Here is a 20,820-nt window from a genome sequence, read left to right as displayed (position 1 = left end):
GATGTTCAGTGTAAAGTTATTAAAACTTTTTTTGAAGTTTTTCACCATAAAATGTTGGGAGAGGGGAATCCCAGGAGAAGCAAACTTTATCTTAATCATCAAGCAGTGCACAAAACACACAAGCTACTTTCAGATACCTATTTCATTGATATCTGCTCCGAAGAGATAGATTTGAGACTTGGCTGAATTTCGGTCTTAAAAATAGCAAGCCGGGGACAGAAACTGCGTGATGTACCACATCAACATAACCAGCGAGGTCTTCGAAAATGCAAAAAACCAGCTGCAAAACCAGAGCCTCTGCAGGGCGGCCCCTCAACTGTGGAGAGCTCAGGAAGCTTCCTCATTCTTGCTATTCATGAAAGACCAGAACTGGACTTGATGATGGATAAATTCTCTTTTCCAGTTCCAGCCACTTAGGAGGGCCTCCGTCATTTACCCAGTGGACATTTTGTATACATGCAGCCTACGTGTTTCAAGACATTTCTTTGTGCGGAAGGGCACGATCATTTTTTTTATTATTTTTGTTTACTCTAGTTGTCCCAATTTTTCCACCTTTGCCCCACTCTGCGCAGCCCACACCCCACTTCCACAGTAAATCCCCACACCATTGTCCATGTCCATGGGTCATTCATGAATGTTCTTTGACTAGTCCGTCCCCCTTCTTTTAAACACTGCCCCATCATAAACATAGACCACCCACACTGGCCCATCACTGAATGCAGACTCCGCTTCAAGGTGGAGCTGGCCTGGTCGGGGACGGTTGAGCAGCCTGCTGTGTTGGGAGCACTGGTTGGAGGCAAAGATACCCTGTCCAGGGGATTCCATGGGGCATTTTGTTACCAATGGTACAAGGACACCCTGGGTGGGCAGCCAACAGGCGCCTCTGCCACTTCTGCAGAGAGCCCTGTATGTCCCAGTAGCCCAAGCTTGGCTACCATTGGTATTACCCAGCCTGCCCTTCAGTGCTTGAGGCCAAGTGCTCCTGGCCCAAGGATAGCCCTGCCCTTTTAGCTTTAGCTTCTGTGGAGGAGGAAGCTCCTTAGGCATACAAAAGCTACTTCTCCAGAATCTTCCAGGGTCCCCACAAACTGCAAAACTAGGGTTATACCAGGAAATCAAGAAGTTTCCAGTAGCAATCAATTCCACTGATTTCTAAAACTCTGAATCCTGGGGCCTATGTCACTCACTGGTGTCCATACCATTATGCTGGTCTCCTTTCCCTATACCCGGTGCAGAATGGAAAGCCTCAAGAGGTACCTGTATCTTGAGTTAATTACTCAAGAGGCAGCTTCCTTCATCCAGTGTCCAGGTATTTGGACATGATGCGCAACTTCACCATTACTGACTGTGACACTCGGGGAAATTTGCTTAATGTCTGTGAGGCCAGCTCATACAAGTATAAGGTTTGAATTCAGATAAGGTATGCAAAGTCACCCAGTGTAGTCTTGGGCCCATAGCAAGTGCCGCCGACTTTGGTTTCCCTTTTCTGCCCTATGTGTGATATGTTGTAGGTATGAAATGAGGGCTCACATCCCTGCCTGTAGCTGGTGGTGTGAACACATCTTGTCTCTTGGCATCTGTGCACCACAGTTTCATCATCTAAAAAATGGACTGCCTGTTATCCAAGAAGCTGTGATTTAAAAAAAATTATACTATCTGATTACTCCTTTGGGTACTTCCTCAGGAAGGTCCTAAGCATGGGGCAGCCCAGAAAGGGTGAGGCTGGGAGCAGACTGGAGACTGTGGAATTGGTGAGATTAAAGTAGGGAGGAGGGCCCAGGAGAAATGATCAAAATGAGACCAGGATCAAAAGGTTGGTATTTCTGAAAACAAAGATTGTTGCTTGGGCATTTAGCCAGGGGCGGGCCCCAAGGGAGACTGCGTTACACCACACTAAGGGGTGTGGGTGCCTGTGCTTCCAGGCAGTTCCCCACAGGAAACCTAATTGCAGCCTGGGCCCCTTGTGCCTCCCTGCCTGGGGGAGGCTCCTAGCTGCTTCTGCCGACAAGTAGAGCACTGTGGCAGTGCTGCCCACGCCTGCCGCTGCCGCCACTGCTGCTGCTGCTGCTGCTGCCGCCTTCCCTGAGAACGATTTCCGTTAGTATTTCATGTGGTCTAGTAACCAGGAGAGATTGTTTGCTCAGTTTTGCATAACAAACATTAAAACTGTTGTTCGATTTACAGTTCAGCTTTGTTTGTGGACCTTCTGTCCTTGCCTGCTTCAGCCATTCAGGCACTTGAGAAGCATTTCCTTTCTTCTCCCGCAGCTGCCAGGAGCCCAGTAGTTGGGCTTCCCTAAATGCAAGCAGATGGAAGCGAGCCGGAGTGTGGAGGCAATTAATTTCTTTCTTCAAGCAGTGCGGGTTTGCTCCTTTCGGGTGTACGGCTGTTCTTGCTCATTTTATTTTCCATTTAGATTTTGTCAGGCTGTCAGCTTGTCTTCTCAGGGTGTATTTTGCTGCTGGTTGCAGGAGTGTGCAAAATGGGGCAACTTGGTCGATTACTGTTTGGAATCAAAATTTTCACACATAGTCACTGATGATGATGGCACTCATATTTGTAAAATACTCTGCAGCGTAAAGGGCGCTTTCATGTACATCACGGTCTCATTTAGTGGGAGCAGAGGCTCAAAAAAAATGAAGGCTCTTCTTACTCTGCTAGAGTCTGAGTTTTCCCTTGTCTTCACATCATCCCTAGCAAACCACAAAGGAAGGGTAATAGAAAACTGAAGCCTTCTGCTGTGTTCATTTTTCTTTCTTGTTTTAGTCAACCACTTCAGTATTTTCCAAGAACTTTATGAGCACATTACAGGATTCTCCGGTGATATTTAAATAATTGTAGGAGATGACCTCACCCATCAAGGAGTTTCCAATCTATTAGGGGACATGAGACCTCCAACTTGGAGTTTAAGTAACAGTGCTGATCAGGCAGAAGGCACTCACGTGTTGAATGAGTGGGTAAGTGAATGAATGGATGATGTAAACCCCCAAAGTCTTGAAAAGCAAGGAGAAGAACTAGGAAGGAATTGAAAGGTGCACAGTCCCCAGTGGGAACAGGCACCAAGGGTATAGCACCCCCGAGGGTCAGGGTGCCTGGGAGTTGGGAGGCGAGAGGAGCAGGTGCCCTTGTGGATTGTGTGTCAGTGATTTGCCATTTGTTAGTGTAGCTAAATGCAAGGTGATGATATTAAAGGAAATAATATCAACATAGGCTGAGAAGAATGCACAAGTGAAATATTCTCTCTCTTACAAATGGGATAAGCAGAAAGAGGGAGGGAAGGGGGAAGACAGACAGACTGAAAGGGATAGATTGCTCATAAAACTGTTGTTGGGAAAAGCACCAGCAATTTCACCCCACCTTGAAAGTCTGTCTCCTGGGCTTGAGACCTACTACATATATTGCAGCCCTGTACTAGGAGCTAGGAGAAGGCAGTGGGGAGAACCAGAGAGATGTAGAGCTTGGCACAGCCCTTACAAGAACCTGCCATGTGCAGGAAACACTGAAATAACATGAATGCCTCACCCTCACATGATCAATGCCAGGGGAAAGCCGAGGAATCAGGAGACAGGGAGACCAATGTGGCCCTGGGGAGTTGAGAGGAAGGCTTCTGGTGGGTAAGACTGTCTTGGGGCCTGGCACATGGGTAAGATGTGGGAAGTGTGTGCACATTTATGTGCGGATACATTCCATCCGGGGTGCAGATTGTGTTGGGGCAGTGGGAAACTGGTGGAAGAGGTCTGTGGACCCTGGTGTGGAAGGCTCGGAAGCCCAGCTGGAGAGCTGAAGAAAGTTGCTGAGTGTGGAAGCAACTTTATGAGAGTGGTAAATGTAATTTTTTTTGTTCATGCACAGAATTCTCATTAATTTCCTGGTACCTCAGATGCCAGACTGGGGGTTCTGTGCTGTCCCTTTGCGGATGGTGCAAGAATAAGCTAACGGAAGTAAATGTCTCCTTGGATTGGGCACAGAGCACTTTCAGTGCTTCCTGGGGGCACTGATATACTGCAGGCCAAATATTATCACCCCAGTGGTCAAACAGGAGTAAGGAAAGAAGAGCCTCTAGAATGACTGTCTGGAGGACACTGTTCTTATTGGTTGATTTGGCTACTATGAAACTGTACTTAACTTTGTGAGTGTTCTGGAGAGCTCCAGAAATTCATGCCATATGAACTGTAGATGTTTCCATCTTGATGGATTCTTTAAAATAACATCCACGTCAATACGCACCCCTCGTGTGGAGTACTTATGTTACAGAACAGAGGTCTAAGGTGCAGCAATATTTGGCCCATCCAGAGTCGCCAATACTGTTACAGAACAACAGCACCCCCCTCCCCACCAAGGACGGCATACTAATACCGTCCGGACCACCCACTGGGCTTGATTGTCTGTTGCCAATCGGGAAAGACGTCTCTCAATGCCAGAGATTTCTGAAAAGGAAAGGACATGTTCATTTAAAGCTATACAGACTTGAAGTAGTGACCCAATGTCCTCACCAAAATATCAAAGTCCTTTTGGATACCCACAGATGCCCACAGTGCTTCCTTCTCCCCCTGCCCTAATTCAGGGTACCGTAACTCAGGAAAAGAAGCAAATGTCCAGGATCCAGGCTCCTGGCACCGTCAGCTGTGTCGCTGTCCAGGCAGGATCTCTAATTACTCCAAAGCCATGTGGCACCTTCTCATGGTCAACTGGCAAAGAGTTCTTTCACCTTTCTTCCAGGCAAAGTCTCCTGCTTCCCAGGCCACGTGGCCAAAGGGAACACCCCAAAGCTTCGTGGTCCTCTTCTACCAGAGCTGCAGGGGTCTGCAGTCTGGTCAAAGCCACATGGTTCTTTCCTCCACCAGATCTGCGGAGAGAGAGTAGGGTTGCCACTCTGGCAAAGCCAAGTGGCAATTCTCTGCTAAAGCCGTATGGTGATTCTCTCTACCCGCAGCTGCGGGGTTCCGCAATGTGTCCAAAAGCTGTGGCTCTCTCTCTGCACTGCCGTGTCTGGGTTTTAAATCCCCCAGCCAGTCCTCCTTTGCAGCCCCATTTCCGACTCCTCCTACAATCGGCTGCACTTGCCAGCATTCCTGTATTATTCTAAGTTAACTGGGCTGCCATCATGAGTCTGGGCAGGTGTGGCCCCATGGCATGGAACCAATAATTTCCAAGCTTTCACTCAGGTGCTGTAAGTCAGGGGACCTGCCCCCAGTTACTCTTGGGTGGAAGTCACTTCTATCCCCCTGGCTCAGAGCATGGCCACAGCTATTTAACATATCTATGCAGCCAGTTAAAGGTTTTAGATACGTTAAATGACCATGCCAGAGGTTAGCTGCAAAGCCTTTGCTGTACAAAACAGTTCTCAATGGCCCTGCTCCATGTGTCCCTTCCCCAACTCACACCTGTGGAGGGGAAGGGGTGAGGACATCTTATATGTCTTTCTAATATTTCCTGGATACCCTGAATTCTGGACCCCATTCCAAATCTTTTTTTGGGCTCCCCTCTTGGCTACACCCTGTTATACCTAGAAAAAACACAAAAGCGTAGAAGACAAAACAGGAGTCACCTGTTATCCCCTCCCTCAGTCAGAGATTATCACACATTAGTATTTCGCTTCAAAGTCCTTTCCCAAAGTGAATTTGGAAGATTCACAGATGATTTCAAATTGCATTCAATGTTTAATATCTTATTTTTTTAACTTGGCAATCAGTATACCATAAATATTTTTCAGTGTATTTACTTTATAATATGACCTTAACACTACATCCTAGTTCACTATAGGAATTCACTATAATTTATTTAATCAATCTAATAGAAAACCATTCTCCTATTTTTGCTCATTTTTGTTGTTTCAAATTAATTAGATTTTAAACATCTTTAAAACATCTTAGTATGGTGTTTTCAGATAATCTTGCTTTCATTGAGTGAATTGCCCAGTCAGATCCAAATGAGCATAGAAAGTTCTTCATGAGTTGTATTTTTATTGTCACTTCATCAAAAGTGATAATTAACCAACTCTGCGTTGAAAAGAATTGTATGTGCCATGGTATCCTTCCCTAAGATGCTTAAAAACAGGAAGACCAAGCCCCATGCTGATGGATGTATTTGAATATAGAATAACAATTTAAGGGTCTTGGTTGTATCTGGTAGTCCATAGAGTTTAAATATTATCCCAAGCTTGATTGTTATGAAATTTCCACAACTAAAAAATTAAGTAACCTTCAATATTATCTTCATGTAGATGAAGGAGCAAACATTCAGAAAATTCTTAACCCTCTCTCTCTACCTTTAACCCTCTCTCTCTCCCTACCGTTTGACAATGTCCCCCTTCAAGACCCCACCCTCCCTCCCAATGTGGGATGCCATTTGCAGGGCTGGTTCCTGCTGACTCTATTAAAAGCTGAGTAGAAGAGAAGGTGTCAACCTCATTTTTCCTTTGAAGCAGAGTTTGATTGGCAGAGGCCTGGAACTTCCTGCCTGTGTTTCCTTTCCAGTAAAATGGGTGATTCACCACAGTCCAAGGTAACCCCGTCTACAGCATCTCCATTTCTGTTCAAGTGGAAGTTTTCTATGGGACCCATAAAATAGAGACGAATCCTCCGAGTGTTTCATAAATTATGCCCCCTGACTGTCAGAGTTTTTGTTATATCATTTGGTTACTTGTTATACCTAATTAATTTTTATCAACATGTCTTGAAGAGGAAGAGATGAAGATCAAGAAAAATAAGTATAGAGTTATATTTTTTAAGTTACTTTGTCTATTGCTGGTGTGTAGAAACACAATTTTTCATATATAATTTATCTGTATCACTCTTAGGTTTTCTGTATAACCAATCATATATATAAATAATTGTTTTGGTTCTCCCTTTTCAATCTTTTATGGATTTATTTTTCTTGTCCTACCACTCTGGCTAGGACCTGCAGTACGGAGCTAAAAAGATGTAGAAAAAGCATACCTTCTTAGCTAGTTCCTGATTTAAAGGGAAGGCTACTAACATTTCACCATTGAGTATGATGCCTACCTACTATTGGGTTTTAGTAAATACTCTTTATTAGGTTAAAAAGTCTCCTAATCCAAGTTTGCTATGAGTTACTGTTTTTTAGATTACAAGTAAGTGTTGAATTTTATTTAATGCTTTTCTGGGCCTTTTAATAAGATCGTGGGGTTCTTTTTCTTTTAATCTGAGAGTGAGATAATTACTATCATCAGTTTCCTAAAGTTAAAACATTCTTTGCATTATCAGTAAAAATCCAAATTAGCCAAAATATGTTTTATGAACAGTTGGATTCAGTTTGCTGTTTTTTTTTAGGATTTTTATTTTAATGTTTGTATTTATATCCAAGCTTGGCTTATAATTTTCTGTTCTTCCTAATCTTCTTGTCTGATTTTGGTGCTAAGGTTATACTAGTGCTTTCCCATTTTTTTTCTCAGAAACTTGCCTTTTTTCCCTCTAAAACCATCTGATCCAGTTGTTTATTGGTTTTGTTTTCTTTAATGGAAGGATGAGTAGTTAGATGAATCAGTTTCTTTAATGGTTATAAGAATAATCTCTTTTCTCGCTCCTCTTATTTCAGTAATAGTGGTATTTTTCTATGAGTTCTTTATTCCATTAAAATTTTCAAATGGCACACAATTGTTCATAGTGTGTTCTTATTTTTTAATCTCTGCTAAAAATGTAGTTATGTTCTCTCATTCCTAATGTTATTGAGTAAGTTCTCTGTATTTTATTTGATCGGATTTGGAAGGTTGTCTATTTCATTAATCTTTTGAAATAAACAGCTTTTTCTATGTTAATCTCCAGTGAATGTTTGTTTTCTGATGTTTATTAATTACTCCTCTTCGTTACTTTTTTCTTCTAATTTCATTGGATTTACTTTTGTTCACTTTCTCACTTCTGGAGTTGGATACTCGTTTTTTCCTGTCTAGGACAGGCTTCAGTATTTTTCTCTAAGTGCAACTTAAGCAGCATCCAACCAGTTCTAATATGGAATATTTTTATTGTCACTCAGTTCTAAGAATGTTGTAATTACAATTACTACTACTTTGAATCATTAGTTATTAGCAGTGTGATTTTAAATTCCCAAATGAGTTTTTTAGTAATCATTTTGCTTTGGAGTCCAACTTAAAAAAATCTATTGTTACAGAGAAAGTTATTTATGTGATACCGGTATCACAAAATCTATTGATATTTGGTTCACGGCATATTATATGTTCAGTTTTTTAAAACATTCCATGATTTTTTTTTAATTCATACTTTCTAATAGTGGGTTAGGGAGAAAGAGTCCTAATATACCCATTAGATTAAACCTCTTGACTGTGTTATCCAAATCCTTCATATGCATATCAGTCTATTCACTGTGTTTGTCCTTTGTTCTTATAATTCTGATGATTCGCTTTACATCTGGTTAGATCTACTTCCCAGGAAGACTATAGAAGAACTTTTCACTGGCAGAATATTGATTCCTTCTACTTTGGCTTCTCAGCAACCAGGAATCCAGTTTCTCAGGAGCCCTAGCCTCAAGGCATACATCATCAGATTACCTTGCTAGCTTCTACATGGGGGGAAAATGTATCATAAATCTTAGAGCTATAATACTTGAAGAATCCTTAAAATTCATCTGGTCCAACAAGTATCTATTTATCTAAAATCTGCCAGAACATCTCTGGTCTCTACTGTCTCTACCGTCTTTGGGAAGTTATTATTACAATGAGTCATACGAAAACACTCTTCTAACTCTAGCTGGTACGGCTCAGTTGGTTGAGTGCCGGCCTGCAAACTAAAGGGTTGCTGGTTCGACTCCTGGTCGGAGCACGTGCCAGGGTTGCAGGCCAGGTCCCCGATTGGAGATGTGCAAGAAGCAACCGATCAGTGCTTTTCTCGCACATCTATGTTTCTCTCCCTTTATTTCTCCCTTCCTTCCCTTCTTTCTAAAAAAATAAAATAAAATCTTTTTTAAAAAAAGAAAAAGAAAATATTCTTCTGTATAGTGTCCATCAGTTTTTTTAAAGATTGCTGAAAATGTCTTTTTCTCTGAGAAAAACAATTTTCAGTTTTTGTATTAGTATTTCCCCACATAATACCAGGTCTTCTTAACATCTTGATTACTATTTTTTTAACAAGTTCTAGATTTTATACAGAGATTTTAAAATCACTGTATAAATCATACACATAAGTGTGTGTATGTATGTAAACGTTTTAAGGAAAGTTTTATTGGATAATTATTAAGGAAATACCTCAGAAAAATATCTTATGTTGAGACTAAAACCCACTGACCCCATCATATAATGATTTCTCTCTCTTGAGGGAAGCAGTTAAGAATGCAAGACCATGACTCTTGCCTACTATTCTTTTTTTAAAAAAAATATTTTATTTATTTGTCCTTAGAGGGGAAGGGAAGGAGGGAGGAAGAGAAACATCAGTGTATGGTTGCCTCTCATGCATCCCCTGCTGGGAACTGGCCCCTGCGGGGAACTGGCCTGCAACCCAGGCATGTGCCCCGACTGGGAATTGAACCGTGATCGCCTGGTTCACAGGCCCGTGCTCAATCCACTGAGCTACACCAGCCAGGGCTTGCCTACTATTCTTAATCATGTGCACCAAGATGCATGTGATCCCTTCCCCAAGGTCAGTGGCACACTGCATGAGGGAGGAGAACAACGCATAGCAACAATTTTCTGTATTTAAAAAACATCCCACTTTGCTTAGAAATTATGATGGTTTACTTTCTGTGTTTCTTTTTCTTTTTTTTATTGTTGCTCAAGTACAATTGTCTCCATTTTCCCCACACCACTGTCTCGCTCCCCATCCACCCCCATCTCCCACCCTCAATCCTGCCCGCCTTTGGCTTTGTCCGTGTGTCCTTTATACAAAGAACAGGGAAAAACTTGCCCTTTATTTGCTGACATGAAGAGTTAGCTTTGAAAGTTCCAGAGTCCATAATTTATACACTGAGGAATAGTAGTGTTGTGCTTGTAGGCAGTTGGCTGTCTGGCATAGGCACTTCACCCTTAGCCTCAAAGCCCTCTCCAACTGTCAAGAAAGCAAACCCCAGCTGGGGCCCCAGAACTATTCAGACACTTGAGGAGTCATGCCTCAAACAGACAAGGCAGGTAATATCTTAATATTGCTTAGCATTGTTATTTAGTAAGGAATAGAGGGGACAGCCCTTTGAATTGGTCTCTGGGTCTTGGTGCCTAAAATTTTATTATCATTGCAATTTAAAAGCTCAAAATTCAGACTTGCTAAGAATGGGTAAATGCAGCCTCCGCTTTGGCAGCTTCTGAACTGTGATCTGTTAACCCCCTTAGCTCAGCCTAACCTAGGGAGGACCAACATGATAATCAGCAAAGCCTCTCCCCTTGGTTAAACCGAGCTGGGTTTGTAAAGCAACTTTACCCAACACATTTATATCAGAAGCACTCATGTTTCTCATTGTTTCTGGAGCCAACTTAAGTAAGGCTAGACCTAATGGTATACCTCATTAAATACCACATTAGTTCACACTGGCTTTTAAGCAGCCAGGTCAAACTATTGACTTAAATTGAAATTACTTTCAGCTAACACCTCCCTGAGTCTTTTTCACACGTGCTGCTGCTAAACCACATGTCCCCATCCTGCACTTATGCAACAGTTTTTTGTTCTGGTCCTTACATTTCCCTTCACTAATGTTATCATCTCATTCTGACCTGTTACTCTACCAGGGGTATCCAACCTTTTGGTGTCCCCGGGACACACTGGAAGAAGAGTTGTCTTGGGTGACACATTAAAATACACTGTGACATGTAGTTGCAAAAAACCTCAATGTTTTAAGTGAATTTATGATTTTGTGTTAGGCCACATTCATAGCCATCCTGGGACGCATTTGGGCCATGGGCTGGACCCCCCTCTAGCTTATCATGATATTTTTGTGTCTCAAGATTGTCACCTACAACATCTCATATTCCTCCAAATTTTTTTGCATCTGACATTTTATCAAGCACATTTTCCATGTCTTTATCTAAGATGTTGCAGAGCTCAGAGCCCTGTTTTATGTCTGGGTGGACTTGGACTCACTTATCAGACCCACTTAAGCATTGTTATTCATTTCATCGCCTTAGCATCCAGCCAACATTTTCCTGTATTATTCCCGAGGATTATGAGAGGCCTTTTGGGGTATGTCTTACTGAAGTTCATGAAGAACCACATTTCTCTAATCTCTGTCACAACAGGAAGTGGGCCAACTCTCCCCATCTAAAAGCATCCGAGGAGGGGAGTCAGGCAAATGCTGAATGACTGAGTAGTAGGATTGTCCACATTTGGATTTTTTCCTCCTCTAACACTCCTTGGCACTTTTTCATGAGATTAATTTTTTTCATAAGACCAGTTAATGTTGAGATTACAAGTCCAGAAATAGGACTGAATTTCACCCGAAGCAATGTTTGCACATGTTTTGTGGCCATTCAATTTAACAATCCCCCTCACTTATGCTAAACTAGAATACTAGAATGTGTCAACTAGAATGTTAAAGATAAACTATGTCCCCCAACCCCAGTCCAGCAGTCAACACCTTGTTTTACCCCTTCATCCCACCCTCACCAACTCCTCCCTAAATCAAGATTCATTAGCACTGGTTAGACTGCTTCCTCGTGAATGTCCCTCTTTCAGGTGGGACACTCCTTTGACCGAGCCACCCTCCCTAGAGCTATCAATACCAGACCAAGTCACTCTTGCTCGAAACTCTTCGGGGACTCCCCACCCCGCTCAGATTGAATCCAGTCCTTCTCTCTCTGACAGTCTGCTCAGAGCAGCCACCTACCCATTCCTCCAAGCCGACACCGTTCTTCCCTAAATGTCCCCCTAGGCCTTCCTGATGCCCATCTTCGTCCCCAATGTTTCTCAGGACAGGAATATTCCAACACGTTTCTAGATTTAGAAATCTTGTTCCTCTCCCAAGCGATAAACTAAACGCTTTTCCTCAGTGAAGCCTTAACTGATCCCTCCGTTGGAAGTTACTTCTTCCTCCACTAAGCTCCTGTTAGCACTGTGTAACTTCCAACTGACGGTTGTCTTGTGTAGAATTATGTGTGTACTTGTTTTTATCTAAGGCTCTTCTGGTGCTGAGACAATAGCTTATTCACCTGATTAGCTCACCAAGGGCCAGGCACCTGCTAGGCAGGCAGGTGGACCAGATGCCTGGCTGGCATTGACTCTAAAGAGAGGATAAATAACTTGTCAAGATCAGGAAGTCTCAACTAAAAGAATTAATAATAGAGTCACTTTCAGAATTCAGTAATAAGGTATTTGTCAAGTACTGCACCATATTCCATTCCATGGTTTTGCTTTGATCCTTATGTGGAAGTATTAGTGAAAAACATCCAGTTTTTAAAATTAGAACAAAAGTCTTGTATTTGATTGTTTGCTATGGTTAAAATGTATTACCCCTTACTTTTGCATGCTTAGGAATGTAAACGTGGGAAAGGTGTGTGGTGGGTTTTTCCTACCCCCGACTTTGAACTTCAGAAATCATTTGAAAGGAAACTCTGCCACTTGGGAACATGTGTCCCACACAATTTAAAACATCTGTAAATACATTGGAAACATTGGTCTTCAAATTTAAACATCCCAATTGTTTGTTTTTTGGTTCTACTTATTTTCAATGAGGCGTGGGCTAGGGATCTGCTGTTAAAAAATAGAAATTAGCCCTGGCTGGTGTGGCTCAGTGGATTGTGCACCAGCCTGTGAACCAAAGAGTCACCAGTTCAATTCCTAGTCCGGGCACATGCCTGGGTTGCTGGCCAAGTCAGGTCCCCAGTAAGGGGCACATGAGAGGCAACTGCACATTGATGTTTCTCTCCCTCTTTCTTCCTCCCTTCCCCTCTGTCTAAAATAAATAAAGTAAAATAAAATAATAAAAATTAATCCTCAGGATGAAATGGTTACCCCACCTAGAGATTAGTGGTTCGGCTTTCTCAGGCTACAGTTTAGCAAGAACGTGATGTTGTCAACCTGAGCTTGGGCTGATTTATCTAATTTGAATCTGAAAGGGAGCCCACATCCTTCCTGTTGCCACACACTCAAAGATGCTGAAAAGAATTCACAGAGAAAACAGAGGGGCTAATATGTGTTATGTTTCCCAGCCCTCCTGTCCTCTGTGCCCCTCAAACAGTGCAACGATTGGGAATGAGGTCAGACAAGGGAAGAACAGAAGGATAAAAGTATAAAATGCTCAGGAAAACCCACCTAGAAGCTATTCTTTTAAGTCCACTTCTATTGTTTTTTAAGTGTGATCCTGCAGATAGTAAAAGGGGGCAGAAATGGAGGGTCACCTTTTCCTTTTTCAGGTCAAATGGCTATCTTGCACAATAGACCCGCAGAGACTTGCTCTCACTCATGGGTTGGCCAGCTCCTACACCACCAATTTCAAAAGCAAAGAAAGCCAGTCTGTCCTTTCATTTCTTCTGTGATGTTGGAGCCAGTTTCTTGCTTTTTGAAAAAAAGTTTCTCCAAAGTATGGAGTGGCTGAAGCACAAGTCATTTGTTTTGGCAATTCAGTCTGGATTTCCAACTTGCCTTCAATACTAGTAAAAAATAATAATAACATGAATTATGATATTGGCATGGCATGGATAGACTGACTGTAAAGGAAAAAACTGAAAAAAGAACAAGAAGAAAGGAAAGGAGGGAAGAGGAAAGCAAGAGAGGGGAGGAGCCTCTCTTTTCTTACCAGATGTTTCTCTGGTTACCTCTAGTACTGGCAAGGCTTGTCATTGTTAGTGATATGGTCACGTTCCAGAAAGTCACAACTAAGAATCCAGAGCTAGCTGATAAAGCAAGGACTGCTTCACAGTGAGTGAGTATGTTAGTAGCAGTTGGACACACTGTCACTGCACCGTCAGCAGTTAAAGATGTCAGATTTAAATTAGATATAACAGAGAAATTCTCCATAAAGGGGAGATGTAAAATATGGTTCTTTCAGGGGAGATCATGCAGTGTTTCTGGAGGTCTTATAATAATCAAGATTACTGTCCTACAGTATTGGCATGATCCCTACACTGTCTTAATTCCAAATTCGTGTCTGCCCATAAATTCTGAGCATACATTTATTTAAGATATTTATGGGGTCATGAATGGTATTAATCTTGTATTGTACTGAAACTTTACCCTATTAGTTATAACTGAGCTATCTATTGACATTTTTACCCTCTAAGGAAAAACTTTAAAATCATATAAAAAAGGTGTAATACAATTTGCCTGGGAAATACAGAGTAACTCCCAACAGGTAATTAGATGCTTTGAAAGTAAATAGAAACAGAGTAGAACCTGAGCTAAAAAAAATAACTGGTTCTTTCCCTGCCCCCCCTAGGATATTGTAGAACATTGGGGTTCTCCTTTTATTATTAAGTATTTGTTGGGTTTTTCAGGAACTCATAAGGTTTTTTCCTGTTAAAAGTATAACCTTGTCATATAAAACCCACTTATTTGGCCACACAGAGCAAATAGAATCATCCTTTCATCGGGGTAGTGCAGTCTGTATAACATAAACACAACTATTATCACCATTAAATTTCAGCTATTTCTCCAGAAAGATTTAATCAAAAGTTCATAGTATGTGAAAGATCAGCAGACAACATTTGAGGCTGCAAACATTGAACAAATGCGGGGTAATTTTTGTTCACCTTCACCCTTGAGTTACCAACCCTTACGAATTTGCCACAGACTGAAGTGTCAGCGCCAGAAGAAATATTCCCAGTTACCTGGATCCGTCACTGTAGAGGCCACTCTCAGGAAGGGTGAGAGGCTTACCCAAGGTCACAGCGGGCCGGGCAGGACTGCTGTGGACGTGCTCGCTGTCAGTGACATCGTTTTTCTCAGCTCCCAGGGAACATATGCCACCAGTTTACCGCTTTTGATCAAATGCCCCAGGTCTTTGACCGGGGTTGGTTTTTGATTATTGAGTGTTGTCCATAGACATGCACACAAACCACAGTTGCCAGCAGCACAGGTTTTTGTTCTGTTTTTTAACATTCACTCAGTAACACGGGTTATTGAGAGCTACATTTTTAAAAAGAAATAGATGAAAGTAATTTTAATAATATTTTATTTATAAATATTATTAAATATTTATAAATATTTTAATAATATTATATTTTATTTAAGACGATGTATCCAAAGGACTATCATTTCGACATGCAGTCTATATGTTGTAAATTATTAATGAGATATTTTGCATTCTTTTCTTCATTCCAAGTATTTGAAATCCAGTTACACACATGTATTTTACACTTAGGTCACATCTCAGTTTGGACCAGCCACTGTAGTTAATTCCAACATATCATATTGGCCAGCGAGGTCTATAATAAGCAAGAGTATTATAAATGATAATCTGAAGAGGCCCAAGCTTTGCAACAAACCACAGGCCCCTAACCCTTGAATTGTAAATATCTCTGTCTAGTTCGCATTTCTTTTAATACTTGCCCTCAATAGACCATGCTTGTTTCCTGAAAACCCAGAGAGAGGTAAGCAAGCATGAAGTGCTGTGCAGTGAGTGAATCTACTGAAAACATGTCCCACTCTTGCTAAGATAGTGTTGTTGTATGTTACGTTACTTCTGCCTTCCTCAAATTCCATGAAATTCCGTATTTCCTTAATGTCAGAAGTTCCCTCAGCAGCTGCAGCTGTTTCCTGTGGACAGTGTTCTCAACGGCTTTTCTTTATGAGATACCTTGAACTGTAACTGTTATTGGAATGAATATGTGTTCCAAAACCTGTATCCCAAGCCAGTCTACTTAACAGTCTTCTAAGAAATAAGTGTTAAACCTTAGCTGTAGCTTTCAACAGTTCATCTCTCGCTTTGACCTAATTGAGAAATTTAATGTTAAAATATGTAAGGAGAGAGACAAAGCAGGAGATTATTTTTCCCTTCTGTTCATGCATAATCCTTCACTTCTCCCAACCCCCATGTCCAACCAACTAGGCAAGGTAACACGTGGAATGGTAATAAATAACTGTAGAAGCTGAGGCATTTTCTCATCATTGGAGTAGAAAGAATAATAATACCTACTCTCACTTGTGAGAATGAAGCAAAAGCTTAGTTTCTGACACATAGTTAGTGCTCAACAAAAATGATAGCTATTGTTATTATTTACTTTGCAATTGCTTCAGAAAATGGGATGGACAAAATAGAGAGCAAGTAGATGTATCTATTCTGAAAAATGGAAAGGAAGCCTGCCAGCTTTTTTTTTAGGACATTATCCACATGATTCTTGGAACCAAACCAGGCTCCACCCAGAGCTGAGAGCTTTTTGTTTGCGGCATGTCTTCAGCATGACTGTGCGAACCAGCCTCCCCTCCAATGATAACAGGAGTGTTGGAGCCAAAATGATTAGCTCATTTCAAAGGCCGTGTAATGGTGGCGTAGGACAGAGCTGACCCAAATAGTGTGTTTCAAGTCATCAGAGCATGTTCACATACAGTTTTCATGGTGAACGGTGACAGCTGGACAGGAGAAGGCAGCGTAAGTGTTCTGGATGTCATTTGGGCTGAGTCTTTAAACAGTTCCATGGAGGAAGGGAAAAAATGAATAGAAGACTTACAAAATAACTCCCCCTCCCCTTGACTTTTTGCCTTATCCTCTGCTACCCAATAAACCCTTTTAGCTGGAGCCCATTGGCTCTCCTTGAAGCTTCCAGGAAGTGCCTTTTGGTTGAACACAACTGAAACCATGCTGAGTAGTGACTTGGCGTTCATGACATAAGTGCAGTTCTCTTATGAAAACTGGTGAGTTCTTAAAATACTCTCAAATCACCTTCTCTCTGCTGATCTTCCTCAGTCTACTTACTAACGTGCTGCTTGAAAGAGTAAAATATTGACACTTAGGTGGGAAGACCATGGAGAATCCTGGGCTACGTGCAGGCCTCTGTGGACACATTTTAATTTTTTGAATAATATTGTGATCATCTAAATTAATCTGTCCAACCATTCACCCTGAGTATCAGAATTCCCTAGAATCAGCATTTCCCTCTTGGGAACCACTTCATCGGCTTCTGTGACCCAGACATAAGCGCTCAGATGGTACCAGGGACGGCCCCTCTCCCGATTTGCCTGAAGTTTTAACTCTCGTTACTTCTAGCAGGTTCTGAAGATGAAGCCCACTTATCACTGCCTGGCAGCTTCGAGAACAATCCGCCTCTTCACTTGACCTTGCACACCATGCCCCTTGCTCCCTTGCCTTAGGTAGGCAGCTGCATACATTAGCAAAAGAGAGAGCCATTAAAAAACATACCAAATTGTGGCATATTTATGTCATGGAATGCTGCTCAGCAATAAAACCACTATAATGAATAAAGTAATAAAAACTACTATAGTACTCATCAATAATGAACTACTGACATGTGCATTATCGTGGATAAGTGTCAAAAATAAGTAGACTCAAAGAATATGATTACATTTATATGAGGTCCTGAACCAGACAAAACCAATCTGTGGTGGTAGCAACCACAACTGTGGTTGTCTTGGATGGGACTGACTGTAGAGGGGCCCCGCCGGCCCTTTCTGGGGTGATGAAAATGTTCTCTGTCTTAGTTTACACAGGGCTTAGTCTACACAGGCATGTACATCTGTCAGACCTCACCGAACTGCACACTTAGCACCTACATATTGAACTGCATGCGAATTACACCCAAACATGAAAAAGAAAGAACATGAAGAAAGAGGGAGGGACTTGAAAAGTTCACAATACTGCTAAACACCCCCAAATTGTTAGACATTCTTTTTATTTCTGAGGGTTTTTCCCGAAGCTGGACACCAGCCCTTTGTGTACCAGGTGTGCAGCGGGACAGCAGGTGCCTGTTGCTGTCACACTCTTCCTGGAGCCTCAGCACACAAGCGGCCAGCCACACTTCAGAAGCACAGGGTTGTTCCTTCCTTTTCACAGAGCTCATCTTAGATTACATGGGAAATTGGTGTTTTGTAAGTCGTGCAATGGAAATTTATTATTACTTGAAGAATATTTTAAGGCATATAGTCACTCTCTAATTGATGGTTGGCTGTGTTAACTTGGAATTTGCAAAGATTACAAAAAGAACCAGGACTTTTTGTGAAGTGTTCTGTGTTGTGAAATGCAGATGTTAACATTAAATTCTAAATTATCCCCTCACCCTCTCCCTCCAGCCATCCTCTGAAAGACAAATCTATTGTGTGGCTCTTACTCAGAAGCCTGATGGCCTGCTCCTCCTTTCTAATCTAGGCCCCTGCCTGACCTTCTCCGGTGTCTGCCTACATGCCTTTTTGCTTGTCACACCAAACCAGGCTGCCCCCTGGAGTGCTCCTTCCTGGATCTGCACCCTCATAAGAGCTGTCCCTCGGTCTGCAGAGCACTTAGCCCACCCCACTCCTCCACAAGTCCTTTCCGCAGCCCCAGATCACATGCTTATCCTCTGACAATCCGTCCAGCTTCCACAGAGTAGAGGTGACACCCACATGCCTGAGCCCCTCAGAGCATCATGTATGTTTATTCAGGAGAACACACTTGCCACAGTGAAGCAGAACAAGTCCTCTCCGTGACTGCCTTCTCCCACTGGCTGAACTCTTCAGCTATGGGCACGGCATTTTGCATCTTTGCGTTCTGTGCACTCTGCTGGACACACAGTCTTGGTCCATAAATGGTGGGTGGATCATTTGTTTGTTCATTCCACACTGCAGTAGCCCTCTTTGTAGGACCTCTGAAGAGGATACAAATAAGAACCAGAATGTGCTGTGGCCCTAGCAAAACAGACTTTCAAGGACAGTGTTACAGTGTTCTGGCCCTGTTCTCTTTGCTGTCTTTGTCCAAGTGGGAACAAGAACCTGACAATGCTCTCCTCTCAGGTTGCACTTTCTATCTCTCTGCATGAAAGAATTCCTACCCAATTCTGAGAAAGAAAACCAGAATGTAGTACTAATAATGTAAACCAGGGCAGAAAAAAGGATATAATACATGTACCACCTAATCCCCTGAATACCTTTGCATATACCACTGTGTTTTACCGTCACAAAAACCCTGTGAATTAAGCAGAGAAGGGATAATTGTCCCAGCAGGCAAATGAGAAAGCCGAGGTGAAGTAAAGGCCAGATGATTTTGCCCAAAGTCACACGTCTGGTTAATGATAATGCTGAGACCAGAATAGAAGTCTCTGTGCTCCCGCCAGGCTGGGAGATTGTTCAAAAGTACGAGTTCCCAGGAAAGATCAAATAATTGCTGGGAAAGCACTTCCGATCTCCAAGGAAAACAAATCTTTCCAGCTGAGTGCCCTCCCTAAAGGCCTAAAGAGTATCATCTGCTGAATAGCTACTCTTTTGTCTTCTGTGTGAACCACCCCAGGCTGAAGGCCCCTGTGAAATCTGGGAGAATCGAGAGCCCTGCACACCGCCAAAATATATAGGAACCCTATGGAATAATTAACTGTCCACTTAGAGAGAAATTAGGGAATATCTTAAGTCCTTTCCAGGACACAGGTGTGGGGGCTGATGCAGACACAGGCTTTGGTTGCTGTGTGTGTGTGTGTGTGTGTGTGTGTGTGTGAGAGAGAGAGAGAGAGAGAGAGAGAGAGAGGGAGAGGGAGAGGGAGAGAGAGAGGGAGAGGGAGAGAGATGAGGCAGTTCTTTCTGCCAGGCCAGTGTAGCACTGAAAAGCAAACACGTAACAGTAGGATAATGGCTGCTGAACCTGCATTTGCAGCTGTGGCTGCATCATTTCTCTGGGGAAGGCAGGTGGCTATTCTCCAACCCTTCATAAAGGGCAAGCATAGGAACAAAAAGAGAACTTGCTCATATGTGATACTGCATGGTCCAATTTCACGTCCCACATTAGATGGCTAACTTAGGAGCTGAGAGCAGAAACAGCTCGTCAGCTTCAAAACCCAGGAATCATTCTACAAGACCTCACAGACCTCTTTTTTTCTGTAATAAATAAAATCCCATGCATTTCTATCGTGAATAGAAGAGTCAGATCTTTTCAGACACTAACAAAAGAGGGGCTGTGAATTTGGTGTGCCTTACTGATGTGCTACACACGAAGACCACCATCATTTCGAATCTTAAATGTATTTGTAATTGTGTTTAGAACAAGGCTGCCTTTGTCATCAAATTTTAAGCAAATTCCGTTTTCTGGGTTTAGGTTTTATACAGTAAAATGATTACACAAACTGTAGGTCATCTAGCACAATGTATACCCATCTCTGGTACCCATCTCTGGGATCCTCTTGTCCTTTTATTATACCCACTCTGCCTTGTTCCTTCTTTCTGTCTGAGATCGCCACTGGCCAGTTGTGCTAGCCAAATGTACAGGCCTTTCATTGGTCACAATAAGAACCTGAGCTTCTGAAAGAAGAGGGACCAAGAGCCCTTGGAGAGGACACGGGAAGGGAATGCTCATGTGCACTGTCTTGGTTGAAGCCCTCACCCCTCTGACTCTATAGCCAGAATAACACAGAAAGTATTTCCTTTTATTTTCATGCGAACCCTATTTATGCAGCTGCTTTGGGGATCTGGAACGAGACACGGAGGGAATCATGATGTGAAACAAGAAAGGCAGAAAGACAGATGCAGAAAACTCCACTTTTTGTTGTTGTTCTTGACATAACCCATTAAGTTTTAACCTTGTTCTAAATCTGGAATTCTGGGCAAAACTATGACATTATAGAATGTCATTGAGCCCATTTTCAGTTTTTTTTGCAGTATTTACAGAGCTTTCCCAAACCTGGATCTCATGTGACTGCGATGTAGGGCAAATTGTAATTCATTAACTGTGTGGATGTCTGTAGTGTGGTGACCTTGTCACCTAAGATTCCTTATCCCCTTTTAATTTCCTCCTCAACTAAAT

The 20,820-nt window shown here is 42.2% G+C and overlaps 1 protein-coding gene across 6 annotated transcripts in view; it reads left to right on the top strand.

Annotated features, from left to right (window-relative positions):
• The window catches only part of FYN (FYN proto-oncogene, Src family tyrosine kinase), a 205,109-nt gene that overhangs the window by 97,814 nt on the left and 86,475 nt on the right, over nucleotides 1-20,820 (top strand). Inside the window, exon 4 of one of the 6 annotated variants that reach the window (XM_037065061.1) lies at nucleotides 15,447-15,478. The exons of the other annotated variants lie outside the window; for them this stretch is intronic. The gene's annotated coding sequence lies outside the window, so the exon portion shown is untranslated. The remainder of the gene's footprint in view (nucleotides 1-15,446; nucleotides 15,479-20,820) is intronic. 6 annotated transcript variants of the gene reach the window in all.

Source organism: Sturnira hondurensis, unplaced genomic scaffold (assembly GCF_014824575.4).
Source record: "Sturnira hondurensis isolate 20B ecotype Veracruz unplaced genomic scaffold, ASM1482457v3 Scaffold0015596, whole genome shotgun sequence".
NCBI classification, from domain to species: domain Eukaryota; kingdom Metazoa; phylum Chordata; class Mammalia; order Chiroptera; family Phyllostomidae; genus Sturnira; species Sturnira hondurensis.
The sequence above is the reverse complement of the archived record's forward strand: the minus strand, read 5'-3'. Positions and strand labels throughout refer to the sequence as shown.